At 37.2% G+C, this 13294-nt stretch overlaps 2 non-coding genes across 2 annotated transcripts; one reads left to right on the top strand and one right to left on the bottom strand.

Annotated features, from left to right (window-relative positions):
• Positions 1–164, top strand: LOC111719717. The gene has a single exon (XR_002769722.2). It is a non-coding gene; the product is annotated as a U1 spliceosomal RNA (small nuclear RNA).
• A 10317-nt stretch (positions 165–10481) lies between these two features.
• On the bottom strand, positions 10482–10645 carry LOC111719713. Its single transcript, XR_002769718.2, has one exon. It is a non-coding gene; the product is annotated as a U1 spliceosomal RNA (small nuclear RNA).
• Between the last annotated feature and the right edge of the window lie 2649 nt (positions 10646–13294).

Below are 13294 nucleotides of genomic sequence, written 5' to 3'. Positions count from 1 at the left end.
ATACTTACCTGGCAGGGGTGATTCCATGATCACGAAGGTGGTTTCCCCAGGGCGAGGCTTATCCATTGCACTCCGGATGGGCTGACCCCTGCGATTTCCCCAAATGCGGGAAACTCGACTGCATAATTTGTGGTAGTGGGGGACTGCGTTCGCGCTCTCCCCTGGATTTTCTTGTATTAATGAAAGACTAACGTTGTGCGTTTGTGGCGACAGCTAGTAATTTAGTGTCTTATTGTGTTTCTGAGTTGCTTAACGATTTTGTATGTTTTCTACTGCAACTAATATGTAAGTGAAATCATGTAGCAGTTTTTTCTCAGCAAAAGGGCATGAAACTAGTGAAAGCTTTACGGTGGAGATTTATTTAACTTGCTTCTAATCAATTGCAGCAAAGCTAAAAATTAAGATAGGGTATTCACTGTAAAATGAATGACATGATTTCAGAGCATAATTAAAAAAGAAGTAAACTAAACATTACAAAGAAAACAACTTGAAAGAATTTAAGAACTGTGGTCGATGAATGCAATAGTCACTCCTATCTCTAAAGCCCAGTTTAAAATTATGGGTGGAGAACTCCATATGGGGTCTTCACTGAATATGGGGAATTCTCGAAATGATGTAAATGTTTTATTTGTATTACATAAAGGCTTTTTAAATTAATTTAAATTTTTGTTGATAAAGATTTTTATTTTCAAAATATGCGCAAAATAGTTCTCAACATTTGCCCTTGCAAAAACCTTGTGTTCCATATTTTTTCTTCCTCCCTTCCCCTCACCCCCTCCCCTGGGCAAGTAATCTATTTTAAACAATTTTTTACATTTGTTTTTAAAACTCTAAGTTTGATTCTCTCCCTCATCCTCACCCCCAGCCCCATTAAGAAAGCATATGTGAAGCTATGCAAAACATTTCTATAATAGTCATGTGGAAAGAAAGCAAATTATCCCCCCCCAAAAAATTTTTTTTTAAAGAAAAAGTCCTTTCTCCCTATTCTTTTTCTTTCTTCCTCTTCTTCTTCCTCCTCCTCCTCCTCCTCCTCCTCCTCTTCTTCTTCTCCTCCTTCTCCTTCTCCTTCTCCTTCTCCTTCTCCTTCTCCTTCTCCTTCTCCTTCTCCTTCTCCTTCTCCTTCTCCTTCTCCTTCTCCTTCTCCTTCTCCTTCTCCTTCTCCTTCTCCTTCTCCTTCTCCTTCTCCTTCTCCTTCTCCTTCTCCTTCTCCTTCTCCTTCTCCTTCTCCTTCTCCTTCTCCTTCTCCTTCTCCTTCTCCTTCTTCTTCTTCTTCTTCTTCTTCTTCTTCTTCTTCTTCTTTCCTATTCTTTTTCTAAGAGAAAATACTTCAACCTGTATTCAGACACAATCAGTTCTGTCTCTAGGTATAGATAAGATTTTTCATCTAAATCCTTCAGAGTTGTGGTGGATCATTATATTGCTGAGAATAGCAAAATCATTCATAGCTGATCACCCCTCGACACTGCTATTACTTTATACACAATACATACCATTCTGCTTGAGTTCATGATATGGAGATTAAAATTATCCCATTTACAATGAGAGACTGAGGCAGAGGTCTGAACCAAAGGCACTTTATTAAAGAATCCATGGACCCTCAGATGTTCCTCACATTTGAGATGGCACCTTCTTCCAAGGCCCTATGTTTATAGGGCTAGATACCCAGTCATTCCAGAACAGCTATACCAAATATAGAATAATTCCACTGAATTAGCAATTTGTTTGCAGGGTTACAAGTTGAGTGAAGCAAGGATCTGAGCAGAAGGAAATGGTACAAGCCATTACAGCGAGCTAAATTGTCATAAGACAGTCATCTGCTTCTGTTGGACAAGTGATTGGTCTGGAGGTACAATAATATTTTGGGGAGCTTTGCATATAGTTGAGATCTCTGCCAATCTGGGCTTGGTCAGCATCACAAGTGGCAAAACAAGAATGGAGGGCCTAAGCAACTTCCTGTAGCTCAAAGCTCTGGGGCCTTATATATAAAACTACTTTTTTAAATAGCTTTTTATTTAAAAGTTATATGCATGGGTAATTTTACAGCATTGACAACTGCCAAATCTTTTGTTCCAATTTTTCCTCTCCTTCCCCCCACCCTAGATGGCAGGATGACCAGTAGATGTTAAATATATTAAAGTATAAATTAGATACACAATAAGTATAATGACCAAACCGTTTATATAAAACTTTAAAAATATGATTAATATTGATTGGAATAGAGTGGGGTCCAAAATGAATTATTTCTCTCACCACCCCCCACCTTTGATCCACAGAAAGATCTGTGATTCTTGTTGTCTTTCTATAGATTGTTACAATCCAAGTGCATGAAGGCAGTCCTCCATGGGCCATGAAAATCCAGAAGGGGGCAGTTCCCTCAAAGGTAACATCAGAGAAGAGGAAAACAGGAATAATTCATAAGCATACTGATTGTTTTCCATTAAATAATCATATCCTAAATATACAGTGAATGTCTGAAGTTATTCTCTCACTTACCAACCATGAGAGAGAGGTTCTTCCTAGGAAAACTTGCCTACAAGATATGAAAATTAAGAATCCATAAGGCAATGTGAGCATTGTCCTGGAATTATGAGTCCTGGAAATCTTCTGAGTTTGTAAAAAAGACTCAAGCAACTTTGACAATCATTCTCTTATGGTGATGTGAGGCCTCTGATATAGAAATATAGGACTTCCCAGGTTTTGCTGAGAGTATCCTGTTCATTATTTCCCATAGAACAATAATATTCCATTTTAATCACATGCAATTTATTCAGCCATTCCCAATTGATGGGTATCCCCTCAGTTTCAATTTTTTTGCCCTGAGAAGAGAACTGCTATAAATATTTTTGTACATACAGGTCCTTTCCCCTTCACATAAGAGTCTCTGCTAAAAGGGGTCCTGAGTGAAAAAGGTATTAAGAAGCCCTACTTTAGAGGACCTATAATGAAGTATGCTCCCCTATCTTCTGACAGTTAAATATTTATTAAGGGCCTACTAATATACAAGTTAGGAGACAGCTAGGTAGCTCAGTATCTCCTTCCCAGCCCTGAAATCAGGAAAACTTGAGTTCAAATGCAGCCTTAGACAATTACTAGCTGTGTGATCTTGTACATATCACAACTTCAGTTTGCCTTACTTAAGTCACTCTAGCCTAGAAAATCCCAAGAACAGTATGTTCCACTGGGTCATATGAATAAAGGACAGAATTACAACAAATAGCAACAAACACTATGCTAAATGCTGGAAATTTAAAAGCGACAAAAGACATGCCCTAAAGGAATTCACAATCTAATGGGAGTTACTACAAGCAAAGGGAAATAGATCCTAAGGTTTAGAAATACACAGTTTTGCAAGTAGTCATTGGGTAAATTAATTTTACTTGATGAGGCTTATTTGTTACAAGGGTGATTTTTCATTTGTACACAGTAACAGCAAGAGTGTATGATAATCTTTACAAGACAGAATAGTCAACTATAGCAATATAGTGTTTGACAAACCCAAAGATCCTCACTTTTGGGATAAGAATTCATTATTTGACAAAAACTGCTGGGATAACTGGAAATTAGTATGGCAGAAATTAGGCATGGACCCACACTTAACACCGTATACCAAGATAAGATCAAAATGGGTCCATGATTTAGATATAAAGAACGAGATTATAAACAAATTGGAGGAACATAGGATAGTTTATCTCTCAGACTTGTGGAAGAGGAAGAAATTTGTGACTAAAGACGAACTAGAGACCATTATTGATCACAAAATAGAAAATTTTGATTACATCAAATTAAAAAGCTTCTGTACAAACAAAACTAATGTAAACAAGATTAGAAGGGAAGCAACAAACTGGGAAAACATCTTCATAGTTAAAGGTTCTGATAAAGGCCTCATTTCCAAAATATATAGAGAACTGACTCTAATTTATAAGAAACCAAGCCATTCTCCAATTGATAAATGGTCAAAGGATATGAACAGACAATTTTCAGATGATGAAATTGAAATCATTACCACTCATATGAAAGAGTGTTCCAAATCATTATTAATCAGAGAAATGTAAATTAAGACAACTCTGAGATACCACTACACACCTGTCAGATTGGCTAAGATGACAGGAAAAAATAATGATGATTGTTGGAGGGGATGCGGGAAAACTGGGACACTGATACATTGTTGGTGGAGCTGTGAATGAATCCAACCATTCTGGAGAGCAATCTGGAATTATGCCCAAAAAGTTATCAAACTGTGCATACCCTTTGATCCAGCAGTGTTTCTACTGGGCTTATACCCCAAGGAGATACTAAAGAAGGGAAAGGGACCAGTATGTGCCAAAATGTTTATGGCAGCCCTGTTTGTAGTGGCTAGAAGCTGGAAACTGAGTGGATGCCCATCAATTGGAGAATGGTTGGGTAAATTGTGGTATATGAATGAAATGATCAGCAAGATGAATACAGAGAGGCTTGGAGAGAATTACATGAACTGATGCTAAGTGAAATGAGCAGAACCAAGAGATCATTATATACGTCAACAATGATACTGTATGAAGATGTATTCTTATGGAAGTGGATTTCTTTGACAAAGAGACCTAATTCAGTTTCAATTGATCAATGATGGACAGAAACAGCTACACCCAAAGAAAAAACACTGGGAAATGAATGTAAACTGTTTGCATTTTTGTTTTTCTTCCCGGGTTATTTTTACCTTCTGAATCCAATTCTCCCTGTGCAACAAGAAAACTGTTTGGATCTGCACACATACATTGTACTAGGATATACTATGATATATTCAACATATATAGGACTGCTTGCCATCTAGGGGAGGAGGTGGAGGGTGGGAGGGAAAAATCGGAACAGAAGTGAGTGCAAGGGATAATGTTGTAAAAAAATTACCCTGGCATGGGTTCTGTCAATAAAAAGTTACTATAATAATTTTAAAAAAAAAGAGTGTATGATAATCAACTATGATAGACTTGGCTCTTCTCAGTGTTTGATGATCCGAAGCAATCCCAATAAACTTTGGATGGAAAACATCAAATGCATCCAGAGAAAGAGCTATGGCGACTGAATGTAAACCAATACATGCTATGTTCACTTTCTTTATCTTCTGGTTTTTTTTTCCCTTGCTTTTTACATTTTGGTGTGATTTTTCTCTCCAAATATGATTCATATGGAAATATATAAAAATGAATACATGAATAACAAAAGAATTGTTGTATGTGTAATTGGAGAAAAAAAATTTTAAGGGAAAAAAAAACCACCGTTGCTTTTTTTTCCTGCTAGGGTATGGGACCCTGCTAAGAGGGAGTACCAGGCCACCTGGACCTTTTGTGCACAATAAGTTTTCTGCCATGTGACAGAAATGCCCTGTTGAGCAAGGAGCACTGATGTGTGGCATGGGAACGGGTTCAGTCTGAGGGTCACAGTACAATTGTTCATAAGTAGGGATGCCTTGACAGGGCCTCTCACCTGAGAGCTAGCTGCTAAATTGCTGGATTGGCTCTCCTTCCACTGGCAGATATCATGCATATACAAAGCCCATAAGCTGCTTCTCTGAACGATGATTGGGGATTGCCTGCTGTTCACATGATCATGCTTGCAAAAATGTATCTCAACAAGGTTGTGCTGCATAATAAACTAGAGCTCTTTTCACACACTTTGAGTCTCCCACCTCATTCATCTCACCTCTGACATCAAAGGACTCAAATACTTTGAGCTTTCAATCAAGATGACTACAACATTTTTTTTTTAAGTTTTTAATTAGGATGGAGGTAAGGTAGTAATAATATTGTATAAGAAAAATGACATTATAACTTTTTTTAATATTAGTGAACTAGAAGCTCAGGAGGAAGCAGATATAAGGATAGTTGAAAATAAATGGAAATAAGCAAGCAGTATGGGATGGAGACATACTTTCAATAAGTAAGAAATTATGGACAAAATGAAGAGATACAATAGACACCAGGAATGGTAAATATGAAATCAGAGTTGGGAGAGCATATAGTTAGGAAGGAAAGGAATTTTAACAATGATGGAAAAGACAAGAACCCTAGTGGAAATCAAGATTAACCAGGAGAAAGAGAACTACCTCATCAGATTGGAGTATGCCCTTATCTGGTAAGCTAAATCTATAGAAGATTTTAGCGCCCTAAAAGTGTTAGCTATAAGAAGGAGAAAGAATAAAGGCGTGGTGGGAGATATAAGGAGGGACAACATGTCACGAGAGAGGGATGAGGGGAAAGCCACCAGGAGGTAAATGTCCATGGTGAGTGTAAGCAAAGGGGTTCAAGCAAAAATGTCATGAATTATGATCAGATTTAAAGAGGAAATTTAACTTCAGGGGTTTAACATAACTTTGATTTTTGATCAAACCCATGATCTCCACAGAGAATGGAACTATGAGGTTAAACTGATCCCCATCAGTACCCTTCCCTGCTTGCCTCAGAGAGTAATTACATCAATACTTCAGTCTTTCTTTGCCAACTACATCTAGTTACTTAGAGTCTCATCAGTACCAATCCTCAGCTCTTGCTCAGAATGGCAAAGTTCCACAGCATATCTTGTCCTTGACAGTTAGGGACTCAAAATCATTTAGGAAAGTTCTCTCAGTCTTCTGGCTGATTGTAAACTCTCTCTCCTCAAAATTTTCTCAGTCTGGTTGTCTAATTGTTTTTTTTTTTTTACTCTCTTTGGGAATGGATGAACAAATTGTGGTATATGAAAGAAACAGAACTAATTTTAGAAAGGATTGGAAAGATTTACATGAATTGATGCTGAGTGAAACAAGCAGAACTAGGAATACATTGTACACAATGACAAGAAGAATGTGTGATAATCAGCTATGAAAGATTTGATTCTTCTCAGTGGTTCAGTGATCCAAACCTATCCCAAAAGATTTTGGACAGAAAATGCCATCTGCATCCAGAAAAAGAACTAAGGAGACGGAATGTAAATCAACACATGCTATGTTAATTTCTTTTTCCTGTTTTTTTTTTTAAATCTCTCCCATGGTTTTCCCCTTTTGCTCTTACTTTTCTCACACAACATGAGTCATAAAGCAATGTGTATTTTTTTTTTTAAAATAAATTTACTAGAAAAAATGTAAAAAAAAAAAAAAACCCTCAACAACAAAGAATGGCTATTTAAATTACAGTTACATATATAATATATCTGCAAACTTCCTCATGTATTTAAGACGGGGAATATGCAGCTCTTAGAGAGTTAGCTCTTATTGTTTAACCTTTAACTTTCCCCCCATATAAAATCAAAAGATCACTCTTGAGGGACAGCTAGGTGATGCAATGGATAGAGCACCAGCCCTGAAGTCAAGAGGACCCAAGTTCAAATCTTACCTCACTTGACACTTCCTAGTTGTGTGACCCTGGGCAAGTTACTCAACCCTGATTGCCTCAAGGGGTGGGGGAAAGATCACTACTGAAAGAGATCCTACAAAGAAAACTTACTTAGAGGAATGTCATAGCCAAGTTTCAAAATTTCCAGGTTAAAAACAAAATATTGCAAGCCACAAGACAAAAAGAAAGAAAAAAAAATGAAAGAGATAATTTAAATACGATGGGAAAATAATCAGAATTTCATAAGCAGCTTCCACGTTAAAAGACCACAGGTCTTGGAACATTATATGTTTTTTTAATTAAAAAAAAATAATAGCTTTTTATTTTCAAAATATGTACAAAATAATTTTCAACATTCACACTTGCAAAGCCTTGTGTTCAAACATTTTCTCCCTCACTTTCTTTCCCTCCTCCGCTAGATAGCAAGCAATCCAATATATGTTAAGCATGTGCATATATATTTCCACATTTATCATGCTACACAAGAAAAATCATATGAAAAAGAAAAGGGGAAAAAGCAAGCAAACAACTACAAAAAACTGAAAATACTATGTTGTGATCCACAGTCCTCTTTTTGGATATAGATGGCTCTCTCTATTACAATTGAATTGGCTTGAATCACCTCATTATTGAAAAGACTCATGTCCATCAGAATTGATCATGGTATAATCTTTTTGCTGTGTACAATGATCTCTTGGTTCTGCTCATTTCACTTAGCAGCAGTTCAAGTAAGTCTCTCCCGGCCTTTCTGAAATCATCCTGCTGATCATTTCTTATAGAATAATAATATTCCATAACATTTATATACCATAACTTATTCAGCCATTTCCCAACTAATGGGTATTCTTTTAGTTTCAAGAAACATTATATTTCAAAGAGCAAAGAAGCTGGAGTTGCATCCAAGAATACCTTATCCAGCAAAATTAAGTATAATTCTTGAGGGGAGAGAATGAACTGAAAGATTTTTAGATATTTGTAACAAAAAGATCATACACTATGGAAAATTCCCTATACAATATCCAGAAGAAATATAAGGAAATCATTGAAGACTAATTAAGAGGCACTGATTAAGATCAAACTTTACTTATGCTATATTAAAATGTTATTAATATTAGTTATTGTTATTAGGAATAATATTCTTTAAATTTATTACTACGATAGTTTGAAAGAAAGATTGGAGCTGAATTTTATGTGAAGTGATTTTGAAAAAGACAATTGGATCTTAAGAAGATGGTTAAAAGTATCTCATAAAAGTAGGGTGTGATAGGAAGAACTAATATAGAGCAAACAGGTGGGGGTGGAGATCTAGTAATAATAGAACTTTAATTTGAGTTGAAGAAACAGTGTATTTATCTGAAGAGGTTTAGATGTCTTGTAAATTTCTAGAGGTGAGAAAACTAAAGAGATAGTGTAGGGGAGGGACTTTTAGAAGGGCTATTTTTAGGAGAATAGGATAAATGGACAAGGGAGTGACTTTTAGAGGGGAGATAAAATAAAGAGTAAAGGTAAGGGAGAAGAGACTGACAAGGAAAAAAAAAAACAAATATCAATTATTATAACTTTGTGAATGGAATAAACTAACCCGAGAAATGGAAACAGCAGAATGGATTAAAATCAGAATCCAACAATATGTTGTTTATAAGAAATATTTTAAAATTAGAGCTACACACGGAATTAAAATGGAGTGTTGGAGTAGAATTTATTGTGCTTCAACTGATTTCAAGGATAACTATCATTGGAAAAGGAATAATAAAGCTTACGTGATAATTTTGCCTTCTATTTAAGAGAAAGAGAAGTTGTGCACATATTTGCAGATCTATGTATAATCACCTTTTTCTATTGTATTACACTATGAAAATGTCTGTTTTATTCCATGTATTAAAATTGTTTTAAAGAAAAAATGTCAAAAAATGATAGAAAGGGCCAGAGGAAAAGACAAGTAAAACCAGAAATCTAAGGAAAAATGAGTTTCAGAGTTTTTAAAAATTGGAAGTGTAAAGATTGTTCTCGATAATTAGAGGGGAATGGGAAAGGGAATCAGGGAAAGCTTCTGGAAAGAGATGGAACTTGAGAAGGAACTTCCAATAGAAAATCAGGATGAAAATGGGAGGACCATCAAGGTGCAGCAAGAAATTCCTTGGAAAGGAAGCAGTTAATAAAAGATTGGACTAAGTTGGAGTCAAACAATGGAGGGCTCCAAGGAACAATGCCATTTTTATAGCATGCAATTGGAAATTATTTAAAATTGATCGCTTGTAGAAAGCAATTAATTTTTGGATTGGAGAGAGAAGACGATCAGCAAAGAAGTTACAAGATTATGGGCCAGTAAAAAATAGCCTGAGCAGAGGTCTGCAGGAGTTGGTTGGTTGTGACTCGGTAATTAATGGGGAATTGGAGGACTGCGGAAAAAGAAGTTACCAGATAACAAGCTAGAAAATCTGTGGGCAAAGAACTCAGAAAGCAATAGTCTTAATAGAAAGCAATAATCTGATTTATTTCCAGTCATATGAAAAAATGCTGTCAGAAAAATGCAAATTAAGACAACTCTGAGGTATCATTGCACACCTCTCACAATGGTTAAAATGACAGGAAAAGATAATGACAAATGTTGGACCAAGGGATGTGGGAAAACTGGGACACAAATACGTTGTTGCGGTTGTGAATTGATCCAACCATTCTAGAGAGCAATATGTAATTATGTCCGAAGAGCTTATCTTGTGCATATATACGCAGTGCCGCCACTCGGTCTGTAAGAATGTTACGAAATATTACTGTTTTATAAGAAGTGAGCAACAAAATGATGCCAAAAAGGCCAGAAGAAAGTTACATGAACTGATGATGCTAAATGAAATGAGTAGAACCCGGAGAGAGAACTGTGAAGCCTAAGTGCGGATCACAACATAGCTCTTTCAATAAAAGTTAGTTTTCTAAATGTGTTAAACATATTGGACTGGTTATGCAGGTGAGAAAAGAAAAGTAAGAACGTAGAGAAGAAGAGAATGTCGCAAACATAATATTTGCTTATTTACATAGGCATTAACGAAAACGTTTATGTTGTGTCAACCATGCGCAAAATGCTGCATTACTACTGACTAAAACCAAAAGATGAAAACTCAAAGCTTTTGTTGATACAAGAAAAACCAGGGGAGAGCGCGAACGCAGTCCCCCACTACCACAAATTATGCAGTCGAGTTTCCCGCATTTGGGGAAATCGCAGGGGTCAACCCATCCGGAGTGCAATGGATAAGCCTCGCCCTGGGGAAACCACCTTCGTGATCATGGAATCACCCCTGCCAGGTAAGTATGCTAGAACCTTCCACACGCGCGCGCTCCCTCTGAACGCACACACTTCTAACTCACGCCTACTTATACACCACTTCCGCGCCCCGCATAACGCGTTGCACGCACACACACACACACAAACTACACACGCTTCCAGCGCTTCAGACAGCACCAAAGGGACTCAGTCTCTCCGCTCTGTCCCTCTCTCCGGACCCACAAATCTCTTTTCCACAAGCAGGAACCGCTCGGAGAAAACCGGACTGAAAGTCTCCTCATCTGCATACGCTCTGCCTCTTCATGACGTCACCCACCCAACCTTGTCTGACTGGACATCGCCATCTAATGGTGGTTCGGAAGAATTTTTACAAGGACAGGAGCGCGAGCTCGCTCTAGACTTGAGCATGTCCTCAGCCTTATTCAATGGAGACCCGGGGATTGTCCAGCTTCCTCACAGACTTTAGTCATGAAAATGAGGAGTAGGGCTATGAGTTGACTATTATTGTGACTCTACAGACCAAGTGAATATTTTTGATTTTATTTTTTTTGAGGATGCAGCAGACAAGGGTGCATTTGCAGGCAGTGAGGAAGCAGCTGTCAGAGAGCGATTAAAGAGTAGTGAGAAAATGTGGACCACAGGGCAGCTAGGGGGGGCAGTGGAGAGAGCGCTAGGAAGATGAGTCTGAGTTCCAAGGTGACCTCAAACACTTACAACTTGTGTGATCCTGAGCAAGTCACTTAGTTCTGCTCCAGAGGAAAATGAGCTGGAGAAAGAAACGTCAAACCGCTCCAGGGTCTTCGTCAAGAAAACCCCAAATGGGGTCACAAAGAGTCAGACATGGCAAAAATGACTGAGCAACAACAATAAAGGGACAATCTGCAGGTGAAGGTAGGATAGAGTGGGATCAAAGGGCGGTTCTTCTTAGCAAGTCACGCGTCAGTCCATCTTCTGAGACAGCAGTGAATGAGCAGATTAGTGTTAGGCGGTATCTGGATAATGTGAAGGGAGGAGGAAGAAGTTCTTGGTGAAGGGCGTTTTTTTGGTTAAGCATCAGACAAGTTCTTAGCCAAGAGAGTGGGGCGCCAAAAGGGGGACTGAGGAGTGAGGGAAAAGCTTTTTTTTTTTTTTTTTTTTTCCTATTATTTTTTTTAATTTAATAGCCTTTTATTTACGGGTTATATGCATGGGTAACTTTACAGCATTAACAATTGCCAAACCTCTTGTTCCAATTTTTCACCTCTTACCCCCCCACCCCCTCCCCTAGATGGCAGGATGATCAGTAGATGTTAAATATATTAAAATATAACTTAGATACACAATAAGTATACATGACCAAAACATTATTTTGCTGTACAAAAAGAATCAGACTCTAAATTATTGTACAATTAGCTTGTGAAGGAAATCAAAAATGCAGGTGTGCATAAATATAGGGATTGGGAATTCAATGTAATGGTTTTTAGTCATCTCCCAGAGTCCTTTCTCTGGGCGTAGCTGGTTCAGTTCATTACTGCTCCATTGGAAATGATTTGGTTGATCTCGTTGCTGAGGATGGCCAGGTCCATCAGAACTGGTCATCATCTAGTATTGTTGTTGAAGTATATAATGATCTCCTGGTTCTGCTCATTTCACTCAGCATCAGTTCGTGTAAGTCTCTCCAGGCCTTTCTGAAATCATCCTGTTGGTCATTTCTTACAGAACAGTAATATTCCATAATATTCATATGCCACAATTTATTCAGTCATTGTCCACCTGATGGACATCCATTCAGTGTCACACTATTCAACATGGTTTAGTAATTTTAACAGTTCTGTTCAGCAGTATTATCATTATCAGGAACAAATGCAGCAGATAGTGGCAGTAATTCAAGATTGGAATTTGGTAATGCTCCTTCTGTGAAACAGCTGGGTAGCACAGTGGATAGAGCACCAGATCCAGGGTCAGAAAGATCCCAGGTCAAATCTGGCTTGTGTGACCGTAGCCAAGTCACTTTATCCTATTTACCTCACTTTCCTCATCTGTAAAATGAGTTGGAGTAGTAAAGGGCAAAACCACTGTAGGATCTTTGCCAAGAAATCCACAAATAGAACATCAAAGAGTCCTACACAAATATAAGTGACTGAACAAAAACAATTCTTCTTCTTTGGAATCTATAGTCTTAGAAAGTTGCCTAGAATGTGAAAAGATTAACTGAGAAGAAAAATGAATTTTTTCCTCAGTTCTTAAACAGTTAGGATTACAGATTTGGAGCAGAGACTTTGACATTTCTGAGAATCAATGATTCTAACCACTATCTTTTTATGTCAAAAATGCTATAACACTGATTATAGCAATGATCTTTGATTTGTGATCAATGGGATTAATTTCAAGATTAGTACATCCAAAAACACAGAAAAGAAAAGATAGTCCTAGAGGCTGAGATCTATGACAAGCCTGCTGTGGGGTATAAACCACCCATATATAAAAATAAACAGAACATTTCTTTATTTTTAAAAGGACACATAATATATCCCTGTTATGAATTTAGGATTCAAATATTTAGATTTGTGTGTGAAATCTGAAAAAACTTCACAAAAACATCATAAAATATTTTTAAAGAGTAGCACCATAAGAAAAACAAATGCCAATTATAAAACTTAACACCTTAACCCAAAAAAACAAAAACAAAAAATAACAA

The sequence above is a fragment of the Sarcophilus harrisii genome, chromosome 3 (assembly GCF_902635505.1).
Source record: "Sarcophilus harrisii chromosome 3, mSarHar1.11, whole genome shotgun sequence".
In the NCBI taxonomy this organism is placed as follows: Eukaryota; Metazoa; Chordata; class Mammalia; order Dasyuromorphia; family Dasyuridae; genus Sarcophilus; species Sarcophilus harrisii.
Note: the sequence above shows the minus strand (reverse complement) of the source record. Positions and strands in the feature narration are given on the sequence as shown.